This window comes from Polypterus senegalus, chromosome 13 (assembly GCF_016835505.1).
Source record: "Polypterus senegalus isolate Bchr_013 chromosome 13, ASM1683550v1, whole genome shotgun sequence".
Taxonomy (NCBI): Eukaryota; Metazoa; Chordata; class Cladistia; order Polypteriformes; family Polypteridae; genus Polypterus; species Polypterus senegalus.
The window spans coordinates 47,390,982-47,406,443 of record NC_053166.1 but is presented as its reverse complement, the minus strand read 5'-3'; the positions used below and the strand labels follow the sequence as shown (position 1 = coordinate 47,406,443).

At 37.8% G+C, this 15,462-nt stretch overlaps 1 protein-coding gene across 4 annotated transcripts in view; it reads right to left on the bottom strand.

Annotated features, from left to right (window-relative positions):
* aff4 (AF4/FMR2 family, member 4) overlaps window positions 1-13,774 on the bottom strand; it is a 109,389-nt gene extending 95,615 nt beyond the window's left edge. For all 4 annotated transcript variants that reach the window (XM_039775806.1, XM_039775808.1, XM_039775807.1 and 1 more), the window contains exon 1: window positions 13,502-13,774. The gene's annotated coding sequence lies outside the window, so the exon portion shown is untranslated. The remainder of the gene's footprint in view (window positions 1-13,501) is intronic.
* Between the last annotated feature and the right edge of the window lie 1,688 nt (window positions 13,775-15,462).

The window sequence follows — 15,462 nt, the reverse complement described above, 5'->3', positions numbered from 1 at the left end:
CCTATTGTTACAGGTTAATTACAATCAGATGTATTAAACAATATGCGGTTAATTTCAGTGTATTTATAAAGCCGCGCCAGGGATATGTGGATCTTTTTTAAAATAAAAATTAAAAAAAAAAAAAACACAAAACACCCGGGTAACCACACAGGAACAGTAGCACTGCTTTGACGCTGGGTGCCACCAGTCTGCAAAACCGAGCGCAGAACTTGTGTACGACAGGGTATGAGCTACCGCGGAAATGTGTGTGGCTTTACACCAAGTTTAGGTTTTATACATCGCGATTTGAACATGGAAATGTTCTTATGCAACATTTTTGTGCGTACGCACTGTTTATACATGAGGCCCCAGGTACATTTACTTCTTACCTTACACCCAGTGATGCTGAAATTTTAATAATGTGGGTATTTTTAATTCAATTAAGGGTTGCATTAGGTTACTTGTTACTTTATAAAGTAATGAGGCTACGTAATGCATGTTACTTTTATTGTGTTAAACAATCTTGAGAGCATTAGGGAAAGCACTGTATGTTTAGCTCATAAACATAAATTTAGCAATTTTTGAAAGAGAGACTTTTTTTCAGCAAGGAGAAGGAATAATGAGATCACTGGAAAATCTGCTTCTGGAAATTTATTTTGTAAATGCTTTTATCGGTGGCCATTACAAGTATCCACAAAGCTAACACAAGCGCAAGCGGACAAAGTCCAAAGGACACATGCAGATTACAAAATCCTTAATAACCTGGCACAGGGTTTACATAGCCACGTAATAATTTTAAACAGGTTTCTCCGAGGCCAATAACCCAGTTTCTCCATCCGGAATATAAGTTTACATGGCGTTTAAGAAAGCAGACTTCTATGAATAACAGGGTTATTAAGTGGCATGTAAACACATTTATAGTTAAACCTGTTAAATCCAAATTAGGCTTGAAGAGGGTCCAAGACCTTATTGAGCAGCACTAAGCCTAAGGCAGGACACAGCCCTAGACAAAGTATCAGTCTATCTCAGAGTTTCCATTCACACATGCTGTACATTACATCCAGAATCATTCTCAATTGGAATTTGTATTCAGCCTAACTGAATATTTTTTGTGAAGGCTGTAGGAACACCAGAGAAAATTCTGAAAGGACTTAGGAGAATCTGCAGAATTCACACAGGGTTCAAACCCAATAGGCAAGATTCATAAAGCAGGATCACTAACCACTAAGATATCTTGCCATAGAAAGACAAAATTTACTTGTAAATCTTTTACTTCTTTGAGAAGACAGCAACAATATCGATTAAGTTTTCTGACTAAGGGAAAGACTGAGCTTTCTTTTTAAATAGCTGTCTGCCTAATAACCTCAGGAGATAAGGGCACATTAGTCACATAACTGGTTTGACAGGTTTTCCCAGGAAGCCATCTTGGGAATGCTACTCTATTGCCAAAAAAGTTATTAATTTGCTCCAGAGTAATATGCGAGAGCCATATAGGTGGAGAATCTCAGGTACTCCATTACTGTAGGGGAAAAAAAAAAAAAAAAAAAACCACACACACACTGCCAGTCACTTTGATAAGAAAACACACAATCTAACCAAACAAGCAGAAACTGACATGCATTTTTTGACAAAAAGTATCCTATCAAACAATCACTGTTACTTGCAGAGGCAAGTCTACAGTATATACTGCAGCCAGAAAGTATTCATAGCGCATCACTTTTTCCACATTGTTATGTTACAGCCTTATTCCAAAAAGTATTAAATTCATTTTTTTCCCCTCAGAATCCTACACACATCACCCCATAATGACAATGTGAAAAAAGTTTACTTGAGGTTTTTGCAAATTTATTAAAAATAAAAAAAAAAAAAACTGAGAAATCACATGTACATAAGTATTCACAGCCTTTGCTCAATACTTTGTCGATGCACCTTTGGCAGCAATTACAGCCTCAAGCCTTTTTGAATATGATGCCACAAGCTTGGCACACCTATCCTTGGCCAGTTTCACCCATTCTTCTTTGCAGCACCTCTCAAGCTCCATCAGGTTGGATGGGAAGCGTCGGTGCACAGCCATTTTAAAATCTCTCCAGAGATGTTCAATCGGATTCAAGTCTGGGCCACTCAAGGACATTCACAGAGTTGTCCTGAAGCCACTCCTTTGATATTGTGGCTGTGTGCTTAGGGTCGTTGTTCTGCTGAAAGATGAACCGTCGCCCCAGTCTGAGGTCAAGAGCGCTCTGGAGCAGGTTTTCATCCAGGATGTCTCTGTACATTGCTGCAGTCATCTTTCCCTTTACCCTGACTAGTCTCCCAGTTCCTGCCTCTGAAAAACATCCCCACAGCATGATGCTGCCACCACCATGCTTCACTGTAGGGATGGTATTGGCCTGGTGATGAGCAGTGCCTGGTTTCCTCCAAACGTGACGCCTGGCATTCACACCAAAAAGTTCAATCTTTGTCTCATCAGACCAGAGAATTTTGTTTCTCATGGTCTGAGTGTCTTTCAGGTGCCTTTTGGCAAACTCCAGGCGGGCTGCCATGTGCCTTTTACAAAGGATTGGCTTCCGTCTGGCCACTCTACCATACAGGCCTGATTGATGGATTGCTGCAGAGATGGTTGTCCTTCTGGAAGGTTCTCCTCTCTCCACAGAGGACCTCTGAGCTCTGACAGAGTAACCATCGGGTTCTTGGTCACCTCCCTGACTAAGACCCTTCTCCCCCGATCGCTCAGTTTAGATGGCCGGCCAGCTCTAGGAAGAGTCCTGGTGGTTTCAAACTTCTTCCACTTACGGATGATGGAGGCCACTGTGCTGATTGGGACCTTCAAAGCAGCAGAAATTTTTCTGTAACCTTCCCCAGATTTGTGCATCAAGACAATCCTGTCTTGGAGGTCTGCAGAAACTTCTTTTGACTTTATGCTTGGTTTGTGCTCGGACATGAACTATCAACTGTGGGACCTTATATAGACAGGTGTGTGCCTTTCCAAATCATGTCCGATCAACTGAATTTACCACAGGTGGACTCCAATTAAGCTGCAGAAACATCTCAAGGATGATCAGGGGAAACAGGATGCACCTGAGCTCAATTTTGAGCTTCATGGCAAAGGCTGTGAATACTTATGTACATGTGCTTTCTCAATTTTTTTATTTTTAATAAATTTGCAAAAATCTCAGGTAAACTATTTTCACGATGTCATTATGGGGTGTTGTGTGTAGAATTCTGAGGAAAAAATGAATTTAATCCATTTTGGAATAAGGCTGTAACATAACAAAATGTGGAAACAGGGCTCTAGAGTGCGACCAATTTGGTCACACGTGCGACCTAATTTCTCAATGGTGCGACTAAAAAATCAAAGGTTGCACCGTGCGACCAGCCGCTCAAGGGGAAAAACGAAACTCTGCGACTCTTAAAGTCTCCCTGTTGTTCAACAACAGACACACATTAGGCCCATATCGTGGTCTAAACCAACCAGAGATAGTGAAGGGCTGATCCCCGCCCCCCTCTGATTGGCCGTGGTCCAGATATTCCTGTACGTGTGTGTACGTTTGAAAATGCATGTGATGCAGTCAGACAGAGAGAGGTGAGTAGCCCATCAGGTAAACAGTGGATGTAGCCGCGGATTATGAGAGAAGATGAAAAGAACGATTGACAGCTTTTTCGTTAAGAATGTTAAGTTAGGGCCTGATCCGTCCGAAAATCATAACCGATGCTCTGACACGGAGCCATCAACCTCCCAAGTTATAGCAAGCCCTGGTCCGGAGACGGCATTAGATAATGAGCCACAAACGATCGAGTCCGAGCCCACTGAAATTAAAAGGGGTAAAGTGTATACATTTCGAAAAGAGTGGCTTGACCAGTTTCCCAGGCAAAGATACAGTAAAGCCGATAATATAATGCACTGTATTTACTGTAAAGAGTGTGGGAAGACCATGTCCGGCAGTAGTGCATTTGTGACTGGCTCTAATACATTTAGAATTGAAACGCTGAAAAAGCACAATGCATCTATAAAACACATTACATGCCGCGATAAATGCACTGAAGTGTCCCCTCTCCCCGCTGCCTTTCAGCGGCAGGCAGTAGCAAACAGATCATCAGACGACGCTGAGATGATAATTAAGTTTAACGTTGCCTACAATATTGCAAAAGAAGAACTTCCCTTCACTAAATTCAAGTCCGAAATAATTCTTATGAAGAAAAACGGCTTGAACGTAAACCCGACGTACAGCAATGATGTCGCGTGCCCAATTTATAGGAGTCATCGCAGATACATTGAAAAAAAAAAAAGACGTCTGTGCAAATTGCGAACAGTGCGTACATGACATTCCTGATTGACGGAGACACAGATATCGCCACAAAGGAATGTGTCATTGTGTACGGTCGTATCTTGCGGAGAGGAAGACCGGTGAATATACTTATTGGACACATTGAGGTCGAGCATGCTCATGCCCAAGTCTGGAAGATTTTGATGCTAGAGAGAGTGTGGCCAGCTGATTTAGTGAAGGCCAAAGATCAAGAAGGCCAAACTACAGGAGTTGGCCATCCGAGAGGCATGTGACTGCAATGGAGGATAATCCATAAGAAATTGAGCCATGACATGTTCAGTTTGAAGCCCTTAAAACACTTAATTTAGATTTTCTTTTTAGTTAATTTATCTTGAGATTTTTTAAGTTTAAATTTCAGCTCAGTAAAGCACTTTAAGCACCAACACTTTTTCAGTAAGTTACCTTTCTTGTAGAATTGTGCTTGCCTTCAAATAAAGAACTTTATATTGACTAGATTGTTAGTTAATCATTTACAAGTCAATATTGCCTATATGGACAGCGATTAAAAAAACAACAACAACAAATAAATAAAGTGAACTTGCAAAACTGTGGTGTTAAATGTGATGCGGTTGAAAATTTGGGTGCACCTAACTTTTGTGCTAGTGCACCTATGAAAAAAAGTTAGGCGCACCAGTGCAACCAGTGCAAAAAGTTAGTCTAGAGCCCTGGGAAAAAGTAATGTGCTGTGAATACTTGACGGATGCACTGTATTTCTTAGAAATCCAAGCCTTTCCTCTTTGAAAAGATGATAAACTGGAGATTGTTAGCTGGTATAATATTTTCAATCTGTAAATCATTTTTATATAAAAACACAATCAGGTGACAAATGAGCACATCTGCAAATTCTCACAGGGTAAGTACTATATCAAAGAACTGCTATGGACAGACAAAATGTACAAACATTTAGGTATTTTTTTGAAAGCTAAACCGCTTCCTATTAACTGAAAAATTGTGCATTTCAAATATAAAACTAATGAAAAAAATCATTTGCTGTTACAATTTACATTATTGCAAGTCCAGAAAATGAATGTGAGCAGAGATTAGAATTTTGAAGTCCCCAGGACTGTCAAGCAAATACGTTGAGCAATATTTAATTTGTTACCATCATTGTGTGCACCTGTCTATGGGAAGAATAATTATTATTTTTTTTTTTTTTTTTAAGTTGAGAAAGTCTAACACGAAAAACAAGCGTGGTGTAGTGGTTAAGGCTTTGGAATTCAACCACTGAGGTTGTAATTTCAGATCCCACTACTAACACTGTGATACAGAGTAAGCCACTTCAACTACCTGTGCTCCAATCGGAAAAACAAAAAAATGTAACCAATTGTATCTCAAATATTGTAAGTCAGTAGCGACGTTAATCTGCATCCAGCAAGCTGGAGGACCCGCTTGCAGGGAAAACTCGGGGGTTGGTAGCAGGATTGGCACTCCTGCCACTGAAAAAAAATTAGAATGTACACTATTTAATATTTAAAAATATGAAAAGTGGCAGCCATTAAACAGCATGGCTATGTCCATTTGCAGTCCAAAACACCCATGGGATGTAGTGAAATGACTAATGACTGTGTGTTTTTAGGAGAAGAAGCAGTATGTTTGTACACGAGCATTTTCCATTGGCATACAATGTGTTAAACTCCACTTCCTGTCCCTGCAACTATGAGAAAAACTGCAAATCACCATGTTCATTTGTGATGAAAAAAATCTCTCCTGCCACTGCTATTAAAAATGACCAAAATACTGCTGAAGGATATTACACTCCCAAGATCAAGTATTTAGATACCTGAATATAAATTATTCTAAAGAACAAATATTTTACATTTACTGAATAAAAAACATGCTAAATCTGTTTGGCTCATAAATCTAAGTGTCCATTAGCGAGTCTCTATCAAAGACAAGCTTTAACAATTTGTCAAACTCAGAAGCATACTCCATTCCCTGAAAATAACACTGTCAGAGTAAAGACTACAACTGTGTCTAAATTTTTGCATTTATTCTCTTTGCAAATGTTGCATTGTGCAAAAGTAGAGCAATTGCATCACAGGGAGAAAAAAAAACATTTTTTTGTAATAATATCAAATATTTCAGCCCTTGTGAGTTTTTTTTACCAAGATAATGCCACAATTGCCTGGTGTAAGCGCCATGAGGTTGGCCAAGTGGAGACGCTCAAAAAAAAAAAAAACCATGATTTTACCATTCATATTGACAAGAGTCTATTTCACTGCCACCTTAATAGTAATTGTCTTAAGTTTTTAGAGGTCTGCTTTGTCTTGCATGCACATTTTTAAATGAGTGGTGATTTGATCAGAGGTGGATTTGGTTTGCAGCAGCACCCCTAAACATGGAACTTCAGATGCAACTTTGAGTCACAGTGTCTACAAATCAGTATTAAGAGTGCCAATTATAAATGTGAAAGAAGAAAATTAGAAGGGTTTCCAAAAGACAGAATGGATTATTCCTGTACTTGAACCATTGTACTAGGTGAGATGAGGAGCAAAATGCACTTAACAGCAGTGGAATTTCAACTGTGCCTTCAGGCAGTTTACGTAAATGTCCAAAGAATAAGATTTTATGGTTTTTCAGGAGTTCATTTCAGTTTTGGTATAGAAGTGTAGAATGTGCCATTTCCTCCACTGTGCAAATTTTATAACAACCTGAGATGGAAGCAACAGGCAAAAGCTGTTCATTCCTGCCCCCAAGTTTTAAGAAACAGAATTCAGACATTAAGTTTGGGCTTATGCCGGACATGCTAATTTGATTGCCATCCTTCATGGCGAATTTCTCTCTCACCGTCAGGATTTTAGACACCACTCGACAGATTTTTCAAACCACCCCCCACCCAAGGCCCCATCATCTCCTTTAGCTCTTAATGTGGACAATGTTCACTAAAGCCCTAGAGTTATAGTGAACTGAAAAATAAGATCAAATTTTTTTTTTTTTGATTTCTACAGATATTACAATATTTCCTTTCAACGCTTTATGAGAATGATGTGCAGATAGTATGACTGATTTGTAATGCATATACCTGCAAGTAGGTCTTTTTTAACCAAAAGAAGAAATAGTACAACCAAGTACAGAAATGTGCAAAGTCTTAGCAATGAATTAATTGCTGGGACACACAGCATCTTGTCTTGCTTCAGCACAAACGGCTGACATCAGCTATTTTATGTTTAGGACAATAAAAACTGTCACAGAATAATCTTTTTACTTTAAAAATTACTCTGTTTCACAGTTGCTCTTAACAGCTTTTAATAAGATGTTTTACAATTAAACTGTTTCTTGGAGCATGTATTTTTCAAATTAATGTTTGTCAGTAACATGTGTTAACTGCCTGAGTTCTTAGGCACACCTAGATTTTATACAGCCCACTGTATGAGTCATTATTGACAATTCAGGCTATCAAAAAAAAAAAAAAAAAAGGTTTGCCCATCCCTGCTATACAGAGGCATAAACAAAAAAAAAGTCTCCCTACAGAACTGTCATTTCCATTCACTTTGCTAGGGATATTTTTCCATCCGTGTTAAAAGAATACTCATTTTCTTTGTTGCTTAATTTGGTGTTTTTTAATCTCACTTTCTTAAGACTAGAGATAAAATTCTTAACCCAATAACCTTTAATGGGGAAAAGCAAAACAAAATCAAAATATACATAAAAAAATATTCCATTTACTCATGTCAAAAACCTATATGTCAGATATGGAGTTTCCAGAAGTAGTTTATTTAACAATATTTTACTAAAAATAAACGTGATTGGGACATTTTGAGCACATGACTATGTATCTAACATACACAAAATACCTAAGTTTAAAATTTCTATCCCTTACTGATAAAAGCCAACACTAGAGAAATGCACAGACCTCGGTCCTCAAATAAAATGGAACTGAAAGTAGGTGAAGTCCACCGATATAAAGATAAACTTGATTTTTTAACACATAGGCACCATGTATAGAGGGGATTATAAATGGAGTCTCGAATGGATGTGAAAAATAAGGAGCAGCTGATACTATGAATGTGTTTGTCAGGTCCTCAAACAGAATTGGAAAATGTAGGTTAAAGGGGATGAAACATTTAAACCAAAACATTAAAGTACTGTGTGTTATAATGCTGCTGTTCTTTTGAAAAAGAATGGAGGATTGGGGAAGATGTGTGACATCTATCTGTGCTTTTAGTTTGTATTCTTCTTTAACTTGCCTTCTATTTTAGGCTTGGACGCATGGACTGAGAAAAGAACCCACAGAACGAGAGGCATGGAGTGGGAGGGCAGGGGTACAGCGTGAAATATTAGTGCATAATTCCACAGTACATCCAGCACCAACAGCAGTATTTTGTAATGTTAATAAGACGATTTAATGTTGATTCATTCAACATGAAAAAATGGAAAAAATCTTGGCATTAAAGCCAAAAATTGTACTGACTTTTTATGCAGTAGACGTGCCGACAAAAATAAATTAGTAGTCCTTGAAATGCATCTTCTGTTGGTGTCCTATAACATTCTAAAAAAATAGCATGTTGAGCCATAGAAAAAGGGGGAAAATTGTGGTTCATTATGTTCCATCTTGGCTTTTTTTTTTGTCTGTGTTTTTTCTTACTTAAAAACTGCTTAAAAGTGGTTGTTGATTCATATTGTGAAGTTAATGACAATATGCAGGTGGACAACAGTTTTAGCTTTTTCAGAAAAAGAAGGTTGTGCATTTCAGATTAACTGTCACATGTAGTGTTGATGGTAAAATGGAGAACATATTTTACCAAGTGCATGACAGTAAGTCAAATGTCACTGTGGAGCAGTGGTTCCCAAACTCGGTCCTGGAGACCCACTGTGGCTGCAGGTTTTTGTTCCGTCTGTTTTTCACTGAACTCTTAGCCTAACTAAGCGAGTCGTTATTTCCCAGTTTCTGTGTTTTGGAGTCAATGTAAAAATTACAAACTAAGTTTGGTAGATTTATTATTAAAATGTAATATGCAGTTATATGGGGAATATACAGTTTTTGTTTAAGTTGTTAATAGTATTTTCAACCTGATTTTCATTATGCTTTTCCAGGTGTTCTACAGTAGTTATTTAATTGATTATTTACTAATTACCAAGTCTGACACTGAAGTCATTGCTGCTTTCATCATCCCGAGTGTCTGCTGTGCTGGTTGTTAATTGTGACTATTAGGGTTAAATGAAGGGAGCAAACTACACAGGAAAAAATGAAAAAAAGAGTAAAACAACAAAAGAGTTAAGCATTTATAGCTTTAGAAAAAAAAAATAGAAATATTTCTAAATGTCTTAACATACTGTTGTGTTTTTCAAAATGCAGAATAAGAGTAAAAAAATGCCACCTAATTAAATGAGATCAGTTATTGATTATCATCAATTGTGAATCTGGTTGGAACAAAAACCTGCAGCCACAGTGGATCCCCAGGATTGAGTTTGGGAACCACTGCTGTGGAGAATATGTCAAATACAATATCACAATAGACAGCAAATAGCAACCCTGAATAAGCCAGTTTTGAACTCTTGCAGTTCTCAGAAAATGGTCCAGAAGAAAACTAAGGGTGGGGGCTAAAGAGGATGACATCTGTAAACGCAATATGGTTAAAAACAACCCACCATGAGAAGAGGGAAAAAAAAAAAAACACAACATACACTTGTGCACTACATTTCACAGGAAGCATTTGTAAGTGTGACCGTTAGGAGATGCACAAGCCCAGGTCACACTGTGGAGTGCGCCATCACCTTGCTCGTGAGTGGACAGAAGTAAGAAGCTTAAAGTAGAAGTAGAAATGCCAGACTCACATAAGTGACGAAGAGGATCACCCGGCCTGTCTAATGCAAGTTGCCATCAGCACCTTTCCATATGTTTCTTCTCCTGTCAGGTATGTGGCATGAACACATGTTGCAACAGGAGGAGCATGCATATCTCATGAGAGATAGCATTCCCAGTCAATCCACCAAGATTAATTAAATTGTATTATTTTGCAGGGATTCTTTTCGTGTCAGAGCTGTGGTGTGACTACTTGGCTGTAGTTGACGGGTCACTGATGTGGCAAGTTGCACCACATTGGCCTTTTCTGCAAGTGGTAAGGTTTGGTGTGCATACTGCATCAAAGCCCACACCTTCAATTCATGTATCGCATTTGTGTCAGACCAGCGATGGGATTAGTTGGTTGGAGCTGTGGTGTCAGCTATGTACACACACACACACACACACACACACACACTCGAGCCAGAGCATTACCATACCACACATGTGATACGGCGGCCATTGTTGCCATGCTAATTATGTGTAGCATATATAGCTGTGCAGATCCTATCAGGCCAAGTGTGTAGATATGGCAGTGCACATCTACACTGGCCACGACATGGACTTGAAACAATTTCTGTCCCACCATTCTCCAATTGTCCAAATCAAGGGTGGCGTTGTGCGTGTCACGACATAAGCTGTTGATTGAGACCAAGGTCAAGCTTCAAATGGCAGAGGTGAACAAGTTTGAGTGACAGACAAGACCCTCACAATTTCTAATATACTGATATAAATGTCCCATTTACACCCTGCTTAGGCAACCACAAACTTAACCTAGTGTACATCATTTGACTTATGATTAACTTATTCAATAATCCCCAGCACTCAAAGTCCAAATGTCTACATTATTTACATATATGTACTCAGTCAAAGATAAACACTAGTTTAACAAATTAAACAAAAGAAAAAAATCATACAACTTGTTACATGCAACTTACTGCCTCATTAATTACTTTATTGAAAAGCTCTGCTTACTACTGTACTGTTGACTACGACATGGCTGAAGTAGAACATCATGTACTATTACAGGATCCTGGCTGTGACTGCTTCCTACCTGACCTACATAACTGATCGGACTAGAAGATAACACACAACTGCAGGATTTCCAGGACCACACTGGCAAAAAGCTGAGAAATCAAAGTACTGACACAAACACCAAGTAACTACAAAAATAAAGTTACAAACCAAAGGACAGAACTTCATAATAGTGTTCAGTATGTCCCAATACACCTTGTGCATATGGTTCAAGTATAATTAATCACCTAAAGTAAAAACCAGCTGACCACAAACACACACAGAGCCAGCAGGAAAGATTTGCTGTGTATAGTGCTCAGCTATGGAAAGAAACCTAAAGCTACTTTAATTGGATCTCCTGAGGGCTAGCATAGTATCAATAAAACTGCTTTAACTGTTCAATATACAAACAATATGATCAGCTTATTATGGAAAAGTATACATTTTATTAAACATATTAAAAGTGATTCAGACAGCATATTATTATACACATTAAATGGGAAATAAATCATTTGGGATTCTGCAACTCAAAAGAAATTTGTTAAAAGTTGCCTCGGCTGGAGGATTTCAGGATACATTTTCATCATGTGGATAATACAATTTTATTTATAATGAAACTATTGGACAAAAACTAAATTTCATTTTCTTTACAATTAAATTATTGGTGGCATTCCACTTTCATTTTATTATTAGGAATATATAAACATACCTTACAAAAGTAACATCTTCAATATATAAGCTTTTACTCTAAAATAGGTCAAAAGATGATCAACAAGAGACAGAAAACTTTACAAAAGATTTGTTTAAAAAAAATCCTGCAGCCATAAAAAGGCTCAAGAAAACATCAATAAAAAAAGAAAAAACAAACAAGCATAAGTGTACACATTATAAGCAAATAAAGGTCTTATTGCAGATGAATTCTAAACATAGGCAAAGTTTATGGTATTGTTCAAGGATTTAAGATTTGTGGATCTTGAAATCACACACCAGTAATTATGCAGCAAGACTAATTCTGCTCGGCAGCCCCTCCCCCAGCTGTCCCTCTGCTTTTAAAATGGCTTCCAATGTTACAAATATAAGTTACACTGGAACTCACTTATGCTTAAAAGGTCAATGTCTGAGCGGTCTCATAATGAGATATTCAAAGGCAACTACAGCACGCATAAAATTATAAGAGTTATGTTGAGAGGAAAAACACAAGACAATTTGTTCCTGCATGACAAAGGGGAAAAAAAAAGTGTGCCTAATTTTTGACAGCATATGTTAAGTAATAAATTAATTAAAAATGTACTCTATTTTTTGAAAAAAGTACTTTAGGGGAAAAATTAAAATCAATGAATAAGTATTTGGAGATTTTGTCAACTGTGTTTATTTTCACTCTGTAGTTTATCAAATTTCCATTATACAATCCTTTTGTTTACCTCTACAAAGCTTCCATAATATACACTTCTCAAAAAGGCTTTACATATATATTTACATTTGAACACTGACTTGGTTCTCAGAACTTAACTCTGAATACTGCTGCTATGTGTCACAACTTAACTCATATGTACATGTGGTATATATATATATATTCTTATGCCAAGCTGTCAGATTCACGGAACCAACATTTAGGCATGGACTCCTATTACCAACAAGAAAAGTAACTTCAATTTATCGTTATCTTTACTAGCGAAAACTGTGGGCACGTTAAAATAATAATAATAAAAAAACAAACACTGAAAACAACGCACTACTGGATTAGTGAAAAAGAAGGAAACTACAAGTCCCATGTAACCTCTCTCTCCACAGTCCTTTACATGCAGTGTTGACTAGAACAAAGCACTGACGTCACTTATAATTAACGAAAATAAATTAAATTGATTCCCAAAATGTACAAAACAAAATATGTAAAATGGAACAATCAAAAGGCTTACACTTCTTAAATTGTAAAAGGATTGGCCGGAGCAAAAATATTTTTGGATATATGTTCAAAGTAAAACGCATACAAACCAGTGGTGTTAAATTACTGCAATGTTACTTCAATAATAAAAATGTTTACCTCCAAAAACAAAATCTGGATTTCTTTACATATCCTATAGTATTAAAACCAGGAATACGTAAACAATCAAAGAAAAACAATCAAAATTAACTTCACATTTCCTAAACACGGGTCAACAAGCCTGTACACATACAAAAATGAATGCAACTTTGATATTGCAGACCGATTTCTAGAAAGAAGCAAATTAACATCTTTAATTTTTATACGGGGCAACCACCGAATATTTAAAACACGTTAATTGCTCTGAAAGAAAAATCTCTGTTGATTGAAAACCTTCTTCTACATAATAACTGTAAACAAACACAACCAAAACGATCATGTACTTATTTGGACATTATTATTTTTAAAAGTTAATCCGCTTACCTCTGCTATCTTCTAGGCCCAAACCATTTCCAATGGAAAGCCTTTTGTCTTGTTCACTTTCCAGTTTAAAAACAAAAGCGTTCCTTAATAAAAAGTCGAATTGCTTTCGTTCCACGACTTAAAAAGCGCGCATTAGTGCCTATTAAAGTCTAGTTTTTGCTTTTCTTCATCCATTTCTGTTGCTTTTGGACCAAGAAAACGGAGAAGAAAAAAGATGTAAAAAGCAGTTGAGTGACTGAGGAAGCAGCTGCGATTCTCTCATCAGAGCCTATTCGGGCTTCAGGCAGCGTCACGTGACCCTAGCGCTGTCCGCAGCCTTCCAGTTCGCTGGGTCACGTGATCCGCAGATCCCGCCTCCTTCTTGTACTTCTCCTTTCATCCAAGGAGGGGGGAGGGTAGAGCGTGCGATCCCAAACGTCATGTTTACGTCTGATTCATCATCGAATACCCTCTGCAGACGTCACGTAGCCTTGTCTTCCATTTTGACATGAGATGTATACTTCGGATCTGTTTCAGTGTTTCTGACGACTGAGTCTTGTCCGCTTCATCTTCGCTTTGGTCACTTTTGTCTGCTAGTTTATTGCTGATTTTTATGTAACGCCATTACATTAAGAGTATGAAGCCACACTGAAGAGAAATGTAGCAGAAGAAGACACCAGCATAACCTTGGAAGTAAACTTTGGAGATTTTAACAGCAAATAAGTATTCAGGATTTAGTATCTTATTTGTCACATGCAAAACCACACAAAATATTAATTGAAGTGATTTTTTTCTGGTAGATCAGGGACCGTGCCTAAAAGAAAAAGCTAATAGCCCATACCACAAATACAACATAGCAGTAACAGGAAGCAAACTCTAATGATTGTGTTTATTTCGCAACCTGATGGCATAGGAACAGAAGCACCTTCAAAATCTTTCAATCCAAGTTTTTATGCTGCAGGGTGGTCTGTCTGATAGTAACTTAAACAGTTTATTTCTGGTATCACTGAAGCCTCTCAATATCCTGGCAGACTTGACCAAGCACCACCACATGAAGATACCATGTAAAGCAGGAAGTGGAGTCCCAGTGATGTGCTCAGCTAGACACGCAATCCTCTGTACAGATTTCCACACCCGTATTCTGCTGATTCCATACTGCCATAGGCAGTGTTACACCAAGTTAGGTTGCTTTCAGTGGCTCAGGAGTAAAAGGGCTTTAGCCTACGGTTGTAAAATTTTTGTCTGGCTTTACTGAAGACAGAGTCCTTATGTGTGTGTTCCAAGTCAAGTACACATCAGTTCAAACCAAGAAGTACTTAAAAATGTTTAACCTTTCTACTGTTATATTACTGATGGTGAGGGGAGTGTATTTTCCCTGTTTAACACTCCAAAAATCCACGACCATCTCATTGGTCTTGTTAACATACAAGTTTAAATGCTCAGACTGATACCACTGTGCTAGGTTGACCAAGTCAATCAGGTAACTGTCATCCTCCCCCTAAGATACATCCCACAAGCTGTGTGTCACCTGTAAACATCACAGTGGAGTCAGAGGTGTACATAGATGTGCAGTCGTAGGTATAAAGTGTATACTACAATGGACTAAATGAGAAAATTCAAGACCCTTTGGCAAATGGAAGAGCCAAATCCCAGGCCTAGCAATCAGAATGTAGGCCACTATGGTGTTGAATGGTAGGCTATAATCTACGAACAGCAGTCTCACATAGTTCTCACACATGCTGTAGGTGATTTGATGTGGTGTGCAGTACCTCTACACTTTCACAAGCCTTTTCAAGCACTTGGAAAGGAGCTTTATGAATCTGGGGCACTATGTTAAAACAATTACAGGATACATAAAGGAAATTTACATAGCAATAAAAATAGACAGAGTAAAGAGAATCATACAGACAATAAAATAATACAATATGAATTCTCAGGTAAAATGCCAAGTATGTTTATATTAATTACTAAATACGTAATTA